This window comes from Artemia sp. Qi Xiang Cuo, chromosome 3 (assembly GCF_049724085.1).
Source record: "Artemia sp. Qi Xiang Cuo chromosome 3, ASM4972408v1, whole genome shotgun sequence".
Lineage (NCBI taxonomy): Eukaryota > Metazoa > Arthropoda > Branchiopoda > Anostraca > Artemiidae > Artemia > Artemia sp. Qi Xiang Cuo.
Window position 1 is genome coordinate 75903247 of NC_142796.1, and position 11770 is coordinate 75915016.

At 37.7% G+C, this 11770-nt stretch overlaps 1 pseudogene; it reads left to right on the plus strand.

Annotated features, from left to right (window-relative positions):
• Positions 1 to 1969: 1969 nt before the first annotated feature.
• LOC148954538 (uncharacterized) lies at positions 1970 to 3019 on the plus strand (annotated as a pseudogene).
• Positions 3020 to 11770: the final 8751 nt, after the last annotated feature.

Below are 11770 nucleotides of genomic sequence, written 5' to 3' on the forward strand. Positions count from 1 at the left end.
GTAAAATATCTATATTTGTATGGTAAAAATACGGTAATGAGCCGGCGTTAGAGCAACAAAATGTTTTTGCCACCAAAATGTTCAGAAAAATTCGCTTAATCGCATATCCGAAATCAGCTGAAATCGTCCGTGCAGTAATGGCCCTGTTTTCAGAGAAAAGAGAGAAAGGGGGGGGGTCTCAAATTTAAGTTTTTGCAATATTTTCTGGATTGAAAGGTTATTTCCTTCTAATTAAAGTCCAATGAGACTGAAAATAACGTCCTAATCGGAAATTCCATTCTTAGCACCCCATTTCCACCTTAAGCGAGTTCAGAGGGGGATGAAAAATCAGAGTCTTAATGAGTGCAGTTGGATTGAAAGGTGATCTTCAATTAATTCAAGCCTGGGTAGACTGAAAATGATATCAGGATTGAAAAATTCAATAATTTAGTACCCCATTTCCACCCTAAGGAAGGAAATAGGGGTGAAAGTTCCCTTTTTTGCTATTGGCCGACTTTTGGTTTTAGCAATGCTTCATTGCAATTTCACGCCGGTGAACTCGAATATGAACTTGTATTGGGATTGTATATCAGTCTCAACCTGATTTCAGAGGTGGAAGGGGGTAATTTTACTTACAAGGTTCATTTTGCTGGAAGTTTATTTTTATTATTTTTTTCCAGGGCTAAAGAGTGCAAATCTGAACATAAGATATTCTTCCAATTCTATTTAAGGTCTGTTTCTACTCTCCCGTCCTTACTTTCACCCCTGCCATCACCCTTTAGCATACCCTCTTGAATAAAACACAAATGCTTAATCAAATTGGTTATCACAAGATCATAACGGTCAAAAGAAACGTTGAGGCAAACTTTTTCCATGGCACTGGCTACAAGCATTAGTACAGATAAGGTCACTCTTTTAGAAAATGCGCCGTCTGAGCTGAAAAAGTTTTCATTCTTCCGAGCGAGCTTGGTGGCAGAAGTGAAATGATGGTAGGGTACTGTTTTCCATTTGTTCGCTTTCGATGAGGGTGATCTTTGACGGTCAGCGCACTTGCCTAGCAGTAAAAAATGACGTCAGCTAATGCAAAACACTTCTGCATAAAAGCTACATAAGAAGAAGCTACCGCTGCGTAAGTGGACGAAGTGCCCCATCTTACCGGATAAAGTAGACAACCGCCGTCCAGGATATAGTGGCATGTCTATGGTGGCACCAATTAAGTAGCACAACCCAGGTTTGTGCTACTTCAATATTGAACATGAGAAGACGCTTCTGCCCGTCATTGAATCGAGTATTTTCATTCTTAACTGTTATGCCACATCAACGTTCACATTTGATGCTGCTCCTACACCTGAAGTAATGCATAACAGATTCTCAGCATCTCGCTTATCCCGAATGGACAAGCGACCAGCGTCATTTTCAGGGACACCGGATTTGAATTAATAGGAAACGACGTTTCAATCCGGAAAATACTGCAAAAAATTAAATTCAAGATCTTCATCCTCCCCTCCTCCCTCTTCTCAGAGGCAACAATATAGTGTTGTCAATTCAATTCAGTCTCTTCAGTCAATTCAGTATAGTGTTGCCAGTACCAATTCAGTCTCTGAACTGGAAAGAACTAGTTTTTGAAGCCAATCGGATTAACTTTTATGCTTTGTTATATTTCGCAATTGCGATTGAGTGCATCACGATAAATCATTTGGATGAGTTGTTTGTTGTACAGATAGCTGATAACTTGGATTTTTGGATTATTATTGACTATATTTGATTAGATTATCTTATTTCGAAGGACTATTTTAATGTAAAATTGGCAGTTTTAGGGCCTGTACGTTTACGTGCATTGTTCAGTGCTGTGCAGGAAAGGCAGCTGGGCCGATTCCACAAAGATTGTATTTTAAATCCCTTCAGGTACATTAGTGAGACTCGAACCTCACTCGAAGATAAGTCTTTTTGTCTTGTTTAGCGGCTCATTCCAATCAGACTTTTAATAATTATGCATCATTTCGAGCAGTCTGATGTTACGCAGGCAAAATTCAAGAACTATCCCCTTTGGCCAGTAAGAGTTATTCAGCCTGGAAAGGACTCAAAAGGTAAGCCTATATACCTCGTTTTTTGCTACGGAGGTCACGACGAATTCAGGCTCATTGATGCGAATCTTCAAAAATACGACCCTAAAACGACTGATTCATCCACGCCTGCTGTTAAAAAAGTATTTGCCGAGCTTTCAGATACTCCTGAAATTTATCAGACTCTTTCGAAGACATTTTTAGCCCTGAAAGCTAGAGGTAAAGTAGGGTCCACCTTGGTTTCTTCCAGCGTTAACCCAGTTTTATGAGCAATTAGTTGCTACTGAAGCAAAGCTAGAGAAGACAAAAAGTGATTTGCTTGAAAATATAATGCAGAAAGTGACTGAAAAGTTTAATGATGCAAGGTCAATGAAAGAGCCTGCTGAACTAATAATCAGCCAGGTTTATGATGCAATCACACTCAAGTTTAATCCAAAGTTTGCGAAAATTGAGCAGACTTTAAGGGTCTGAGAACTGAAATTGAGAATCTCGATGACAGAATCATTCGAATTGAAACAAAGCTGGATGATTTTGATCAGGAGTCCCTACTCGCCAGCTTTGTATTTCATGGGGCCAAACTGTTACCCAGTGTGGAATGTCGCACGGCAATACTTCAAATTCTGAACAGCAAAATGTCTCTGACTGAACTCTTGCCTTCTGATCTAATCAATGTGTACCGTCTCTACCTGAATAATCAGACCCCACAGACTGAAGAAAGTTCTACTAGAGTTGCTCCGATCATTGTTAAATATTCTAGCAAAGATGTAGCCCTAAAAGTGTTTAAAGCAAAAGCTAGACTTGCATCTACTGGTATTTGTATATCGGAGTCCCTAACAAAGCGTCGCCGGGACATTTTGAATGCGGCTAAAGACAAGTACGGTCAGCATAATGCGTGGTCAGATCAGTGTCAGCTATTGTCAAAGCCTAGTGTAGGGTCAACAATAAAGAAAATAAGGTCTATTGCTGATTGCATTTAGTATTAGAAGCTATTATTTGTTTGTTTGTTTTTTGTTTTCGTTTTTTCTTTTTTTTCGTTTTTTCTTTTTTCTCTTTTTTTATTCTTCTGTCTATGCTTAATTTTAATTTTTTTTGTCCCTTTTTGTCCCTGCTTTTTTTTTTATGTATTTTATGTTCCTCTCCACTATTCCTAATTTCAGATTTAACTGTTTTGGCCACTATTCCTTATTTCAGATTTAATTGTTTTGGCTTTATTAGTTTATTTCTTTGAATTTGTTTCATTCTAGTTCGGGTGACATCTCCTCCTTGGGTGAGCGACTGCTTCAATTTGAAAATAATCAAATAGATTTTCTTAGATTCATTAATAATTCAGTAGTTCAGTCTAATAAATCACCATCAAATCCCCATTTTTCAGTTAGCAGTAAATATGTATCGGATTTAGATCGAGTATCCAAAAGAGATGGTAGTTTCTCTGTGTTTCAGCTTAATGTACAGGGCTTTTGTTCTTCATTTGAAGAGTTGAAAAAAATAGTGCGTAGTGGCCACCCTGATTTTCTTGGTCTTTGTGAGACTTTCCTTGATTTGAAAAATGAATCTCTATTGCATCTCTCTGGGTACAAGACGGAATGTTTAAATCGAAATAGGATGGAAAGAGGTGGTCTTGCTGTTTATGTTTCGGAATGCCTTCCGTACTCTGTTAGACGTGACCTGTCAAGAAATGAAGAAGGAATTTTTAAATCTATATTTATTGAGATTAAAACCCAAGCTGAAACTTTGATTGTTGGTAATATATACCGGTTTCCTAGTGGGTCTGTTCCCTCTTTCCTTCAGATTCTTGATGAGGTTTTGGAAACAATCCAACTTCAGTCATGTGAACTTGTCGTTATGGGTGACTTCAACCTTAATTTGTGTGACCGGAGGTCATCCTTGTCCTTGAATTTTCTTTCAACAATGCTCGCTTGTGGAACATTACCTTCTGCATGAATTCCAACTCGCATTACGAACACTACTGCTTCTTTGCTATATAATATTTTTACATCATTGAAAAAATATTAAAATTTTGTGTTGACGAGTGATATTTCAGACCATTTTCCTGTTTTTTCCACGTATGATTTTCCGATGTGTTGCCAAGGAGGAACCAAGAAGCTGGTTTTTCCTCTTTAAAATTTAATAATCAGGGATTGCATCTTCTTAGGTCAGGGTTGCCGGATTTTTTGTAGAGTATTTCTGAAAATGAATCTGATATAGATTCTTTGTTTAATTCTTTTTATGAGTCTTTGGAAGAAGTTACCTTGGATACATGTGTTGCTTCCCAGTTGAATCCGGCATCGAAAAGAACAGCCCCTTTGAATCCTTGGATAACTACGGGACTCCTTAAAAGTTGGAGGAAGAAAAATAATTTTTGGAAGACTTATAGGTCCTCTAAGCCATCTTCTCGTGACTCTCGACTTGAACTTTTCAAAGCTTGTAGAAGAGTTTACAATTCTCTTTGCCGAAAGGCCAACTCGTTATTTTATTACAGAAAATTTTCTGCGTGTGATAAAGACATTAGGAAGACATGGCAAGTAATCAATTCTGTTATCAGGCCATCTTCTGCCTTAAATGTCGGGAACTCATTTTTCTCATTTTCTCCAGAGTTTCAAAGGCTTGCCCTGACTTAAATGAAATACATGTATCAAGAGGTTCTCTAAGAAGACCTAGGGATTATTACGTTCGATTCCTAGGCATCTTGCTTGACGAAAATCTTTCCTTCGAGCATCATATTGACCTGATTAAAATGAAAGTCTCCAGGAGTGTTGGAATCCTTAGAAAGCTTAAACCCATATTTCCAGGGTCAATTCTTAGAATCTTGTTATTTGGATGTCAACTTTTCTCTCGTCTCTGATGCCACTTTCAAAACATTATGATAAAGCAAGGACTCTTCTTAAGGAAACTAACCGATCTTCACTTAAAGCCTTGCTTGATTTGAAATCTCTCAATTTTCTTTCTTGTTCTTCTTTCATCTTTTTACAGTTGCACGGCCATCTTCCTGCTGCTCTATGTAAAAATATATCTTTTGTTTCTGATCAATCGACTTATCATCTCCGCACTTCCAGCAATTTACAGATTCTTCATACTCCACCAATAAGGTCTGATTTCAACCCTCTAACAACTTGCAACAGGATTTGGAACACGCTCCCTGTGTCTGCACGAAGCTGCCACCCGTTTGGTATGTTCAGAAATTATGTTAGAGATTTTCTAGCTAGTAATTAAGTTGTTTTTTTTATGTTGATCATTGCATTTTATAATTTTTTTTAATCTTATTATTTTGTTTATCTCAAGGGTTTTTAAAATAGTTCAAAGATCAGATAATTCCAACCCCCCTAAAAAATTATTAACAATATTTTATTCCAAAACTTAAGGAAACAGATCCCTGGCCCTAGCTTCATAGCCCAGCCCCCCCACTCCTCGACAAAAATATTAACAATATTTTATTCCCAAAATTATGGGAGTTGACCTCTGGCCCTCCATGGTCCGATCCCCCTCCCCCTCCAACAAAAATTATCAATAATATTTTACTCCAAAACTTAAGGAAGCTTACCCCTGGCTCTCCATGGCCCAACCTCCCCCATCAAAAAATTTATTAACGATATTTTATTCCAAACTTATGGGGACCGACCCTTGGCCCTCCATGCCTCCCCCCGTACTGAAATGTATTAATGATATTTTATTCCAAAATTTACGGGAGCTGACCCTTTGCCCTTCAGGGCCGGCCCCATCCCCCAAACCCTCAAAAAATAAAGAAAGAAAAAGAAAAATTTTAACGATATTTTATTCCAAGGATGTTTCATTATAAGGTTCTTATGGAAGAAGCGGCTGTAAAAACTTTGAAGGAGGCTCATTCGACTCGAAATTAAAGTTTGAGTTCTCTTTCTCAGAGTCTAAAAGGATTGGAGGGTAATCAGCCCCCCCTCCTAACGCCCTTCTATCCCAAAACCTGTCCGATCAAAATTTTGACAGTCATTTTGTTAAAAATAGTCGAGAAGTCAAACAACTATAACTCAGGGGTTGATAAGCCCCCAACAGTCCCCTGGCAAGGGGTTTCATTTATGCATGTTTCCCAATCATAAGCATATAAGTTTTTATTAAACAAAAGAGGGCGTGGTTGATTCTGGATTTCCTGGAAGGACTGCCAGTTGGGCACGGAGATTTGTGAAAACAGAGCCACAACGTGAACATTTTGCACAGCCAGCCCCGTCCACCACATAGCATCAAACCCGCCCTCTAATATCCTCCTATTAGCAGCGTATGTGTATATGTGTATGTGGGTCTCTTTGCTCTTAAACTGTTTGTGCATGGTTTTCACCTACATAACTTTGTATAATTCATTGTCACTTATTGTTTCAGGTCATATAATGAAGGTCGCCTTCAAATTATGTATGCATCTACGGCCTCAAATAAACCCGATCAAAATTTTGAGACATCTATTTTGTTCAAAATAGTTCAAAGTAAACGGACTTCAAAACAGTCTATTTGGTTCAAAATAGTCCAAAGATCAAATAACTATAACTCATGGGTACATAAACTTCCAATAGCCCCCATGCAAGGACTATCACTCAAGTAAGTTTTCCATCGATAACATATACTGCTACTACTAATACGAACAACTCACCGCAGCACCAGCCGCTTGAGGCAAAAACAGCTACGCACGCTCCTCCTCCGTCCCAATTTATTTAAAGCCTCCCTTTTTAAACCCGCCCACGAAGTTCCCATTTCCTTTAAATCTATCTTTATGACGTCCTCCCAACCCAGACGAAGACGACCTGCTTTCCGTTTAGCCCTAGACGGTTGCCCGAAAAGAACAATCTTCGGCAATCTGTCATCCTTCATCCTCACAACGTGCCCTAGCCACCTCAACCTTTCTTTCATTATAGCCCTATAGAGCGGTATTGAACCCCATTTTTGTATAGCTTATTATTTGAAATACGGTCAGTCAGCCGGTTACCCAGAACAATCCTTAAGCAATTTCTCTAGAAAACATCTAGCAAATTTTCATCTGCTTTTCGGAGCGCCCATGCTTCAGAGCTGTATTTGACCACTGTCATCACTGTAGCTTCTAACATTCTAATCTTGGTTTGAAGACTTATCTTCCTATTCTTCCAACGTGCCCTAGCCACCTCAACCTTTCTTTGATATTAGCCCTAGAGAGTGTTATTGAACCCCATTTTTCGTATAGCTTATTATTTGAAATACGGTCAGTCAGCCGGTTACCCAGAACAATTCTTAAGCAATTTCTCTGGAAAACATCTAGCAAATTTTCATCTGCTTTTCGGAGCGCCCATGCTTCAGAGCCGTACTTGACCACCATTATCACTGTAGCTTCTAATATTCTAATCTTGGTTTGCAGACTTATCTTCCTATTCTTCCAAAGTTTTTTCAACTGTGAAAAAACACCCTTGAGCCTTGGCTATTCCGCTTTTAACATCTTCACTGCTCCCACCATCTTTGCTAATAATACTACCAAGGTAAGTGAAGCTGCCCACCTGATGAATCTTTTCATTATCCAACGTCACATTAAATTTAAAACCTATTCTAGCACCCTGAACTCGCAAAACCTCCAAAACTTCATTCATTTTGCTCACACTTTCATCTAGGATGCTTAAATCATCAGTATAATCTAAGTCCAGGAGACTTTTCCCTCTCCATTTGACTCCCTGGTTTCCCATTGCCTTTCTTGTGCTCCTGAAGACAAAGTTTATCAAAATGATCCATATAAAGCGGGATAGAATACAACCATGCTTAAATCCTGATTTAATACAAAACTAGCTGCTAACCTCATTTCCTACCGTAACTGCAGTAGTGTTATTCTCATACATAGCACTAATCACTTGAATGTATTTGTCTGGTATACCATACAAGGATAAAACCTTTGCTAAAGCTCTTCTATCAAAAAAATCAAACGCTTGTTCACAATCTATAAAACTGAGGAACAAAGGTGTTTGAAAACCTAGGCACTTCTCAATTATTAGCCTAAGATTGCAAATTTGGTCGACATATCCTCTACCTTTTCTAAAACCGCACTGTTCTTCTCTTGAAAATTTGTCTACGGCATCTCTCAGTCTAAAAAGTATCTTATTACTTTTGTAAAGGTAGTAAAGTGATTTACTACCTACAGAAACCAGACTAATGCCTCAATGATTACCACACTCAGTTTTATCACCTTTCTTATAAAGTGGCTTAATTAATGTTTTCCTAAAATCGTTAGGTACTTCCCCTTTTTCAAAAATCATATTCATAATCTTCAGTAACTTATTTCTAACCTCAGAGCTATCGTACTTAATAAACTCATTTACGACTCTATGGTATACAGCACCTGGAGCCTTATTATTTTTTAATCCTTTTAGTACTGTTGCTAATTTTTCCTCACAAAACAAAACTTCCTTCACATCCAAGGTATCACAAATTTTTGTATTTTTTTCTATGTTTTTCCCTGAAGCTCTCTCAATCTAGCAAATTATCAAAATTTTTTACCCGTTTCATTTTACTTCTTTTTGTATCCCTAAGTATCGTATTATTTTCGTTTATACTGGCACAAGTTCAGATTGGCTACTCCGTCTAAATATGTTAGCATATCTGAACAATGTTTTACAATTGTCCCGTCTAGCTACATCTTCTAAATCCTCGGCAATTTTATCCATGGCCTCCATTTCACACCTCCTTAGTACATATTTTAATGCTTTCTCCATTTTCCTTACATTCCTTTTGTTTTCATATGATCTATCACTCAGATAATTCTTGTACAAGTACTTTCTCCTTTCTATTAAACATAAAGCTTTTCACTAATATTCTTAGCTGCAGTTCTAGCTTTCTTCCCTAACACACCTTCAGCAACTTCACAAATTATTTTTCTAAAACTATTCCAACTATCTTCCACATTATCAAATTTTAAACTCTAAAGTTTAGTAGTCAACTGTTCCTGGAATGTTTCTCTCAAATTCTCATCCTGGAGTCTTCCAACATCATAACTTCCCGGAAGGTAGTTACCCTTCCGATACTTCAGCTTTAAATTAACCCTTGACACTACTAGATGGTGATGTGTACTTTTAACATCAATAACAGCACTCATATATCTTGTATTGATCCTGCCAGTATATCCCGGCGCCGTGCCGACGGATCGACCGAACGCCGCCGACGAGAGGCCCGGTCAAACGCCGCCGAAGTGTCGTACTGCCGCCGGATCACCGCAGGCCCACCGCCACGGGCAGAGGGGGGGGCGTTCGCTCGACTTCAAATTAATTTTGCGGCAATTCTTTATTGCGTCAACCGCAAAGTCGGAGTTTTTTCTTCTCGCGTGGTTTAATATTTCGATTTGCTTGATTAGAAATCAAGCAGGGCTTGGACTATCCCCGAAGTTTTGGGTATTTTCCCAAAAATCTATGTGTCATCCCAAAAAAAAATTTGGTTCCCCGAATCCCCGAAAATCACGGTGCCCCCCCTAGCGATTTGTCACCAGTGACTTTCCCTGCCAAATATTACTTTGCATACCATAATCCTTCACTACTCTCTTGTTCTTTAATTTTCGTCTCTTTTGTTACTTTGCATAAAAACCAGACAGATGCAATATGAAATTCTAAATATTGTAATATACACAGTTCTTCATATTTTGACAAAAAAAGAATCGTCTTTATGAAATGAGTTTAAGTCATTTCGAATGCAGTTTCCTAATCGCTATTTCTTACATCATTCATAGTCAAGAATTTTATTTTCAAGTTGAATAGAACTATAGAATGCATTCACTATTATACAGCTTCAGCCTTCAGTTGGATTTTGAAATTGACAGCCGATAGATTGTTTCTACAGTTGAATTGTAAATTTGCAGATTTTTTTTGCTGTTTTTAGATAAGACTTTCTTAATGTTTAGTACTCAATTGTTGAACCCTGATAGAAAGTATAATCTTCTTTCTGAAAAACTTTTACCCCCCCCCCCCCAAAAAAACCTTGTATTTAGACAAAATTTAGCAATAGACTAAGCTATGTACAAGGTTGGGGAATTAAACATTGAACCGGAAGTTACCCCAAAAATAGGATTCATAAATAAATTGTAAATTATTGCCTATGGGCGGGATAGGGGGCTATCATTTTTAAACGATAATACCTAATATTATTTATTGAAAGCAGGGATGCCAAAAACATAATTATTTTTTTCATTTAAATTGGAGACAGAAGAAAATGATATCAAATTCCCTTGGAAACCATTGAAATATTTTGATACACCCAGGGCCCCCCATTAGGACTTGTTCATTGTCTAGGGTATTTTGCGATTTCTCATAGGCTACTGGCCTAATTTGGCTTTTGTGTGCGCTCCCTTTTAATTACATTCTTTGGATCTTATTGAATGCCACGGCGAATCTATGACTTAGTTTTTCAGTAATTTGAGGTATATCTGAATAATTTCGACATTTTTGTTGTTGTCTTTGTACCCTTTTACTCATACCCTCAATTTTTTTTCAAGGAACACTAAGCTGTTTAACGCTATTTTGCGTGTCTGTTTGAACCATATAGTGACCAAGTTAATTATTAAGTAAATTATTTTTCTAATGAAAGTTGACACGGTATCCCATCAAGGTGGTATCCAGAGGGGGGGGGGGGTAGGGAGATATTACATTTAAATGATAATACCTTGAATTTTCTTTTATTGAAAGCAGTGATCCCAAAAAGTTAATTTTTTTTAATTTAAAGCAGAGACGGCATCCTATCAAGGTGATATCCCGGGGGGGGGGGGGGGGTAGTGAGCTATAATATTTAAATGACAATATCCCGATTTTTTTGAAAGCAGGGTGCCAATAAGTTAATTTTTTTTATTTAAAGAAGAGAAGGTATCCTATCAAGATGGTATCCAGAAGGGGGGGGGGCATAGGGAGTTATTATATTTAAGTGATAGTTCCATGATTTTATTTTATTGAAAGCAGGGATGCCAAAAAGTTGAAAAGTTGACAAAAATTAACAAGATTTTCGTGAATTATACTTGATACAGCACTTGTATAGTTTTTTCGTCCAAAGGGAAAGGGACATATGCGTCCAACCTGTTTTTTTCTTATTGATGAAATGAGTTTACTTTGAAAACATTCATTCATAAGTACCAGGCCGATTCACATTAAAAGAATTGGTGTGACGAAAGCGATATCGACATCCCCACCTAACGTTGTGCTCGAGCGACAATGGCGCCCTTTGTCCAGTGCCCAAGTTACATTAAAAGGCCAGGTCATAATAAAAGCTTTCAATTTGGGAGGTTCAAGGAGGAGTCTTTGCCAGTCTTTTGACCTCAGGGTACTAGATGTTGCAACGTTCTTAAGTATCCATAGTGGTTTAAAAAATCGATCACCCCACAGATGATGACCAAAAATATGCACAAATATAACAAATGCAACATTTGGAATATTATAACACTCTTTTCAAAGCTTTGAAGAAAAGCAAAAAAGGGTAAATACCCCTAACTACTCTTGAAAGCTATTTTAAAAAGAAACTCTTTGGAGATTTCCATGGAAATGACCATAGCAGAAGCTTTGAGCCTGGGTGGGGATCAAAGAGCAGTCTTTGAGAATTTTGACCACATGTGACTTATTATTGCGACTTTCTTAAATTTGGTAATTTTTGTGAGCATTTGGAAATCAAAGCTTAAACTCAATAACTGATACTAAGTGTCCTAACATTTTGCTTGGATTAAAAGTGACGAACTAGGATGAAAATCCCAACATCTTCCTGGAGCTACTTCAGTCTGCATATTATTTCAT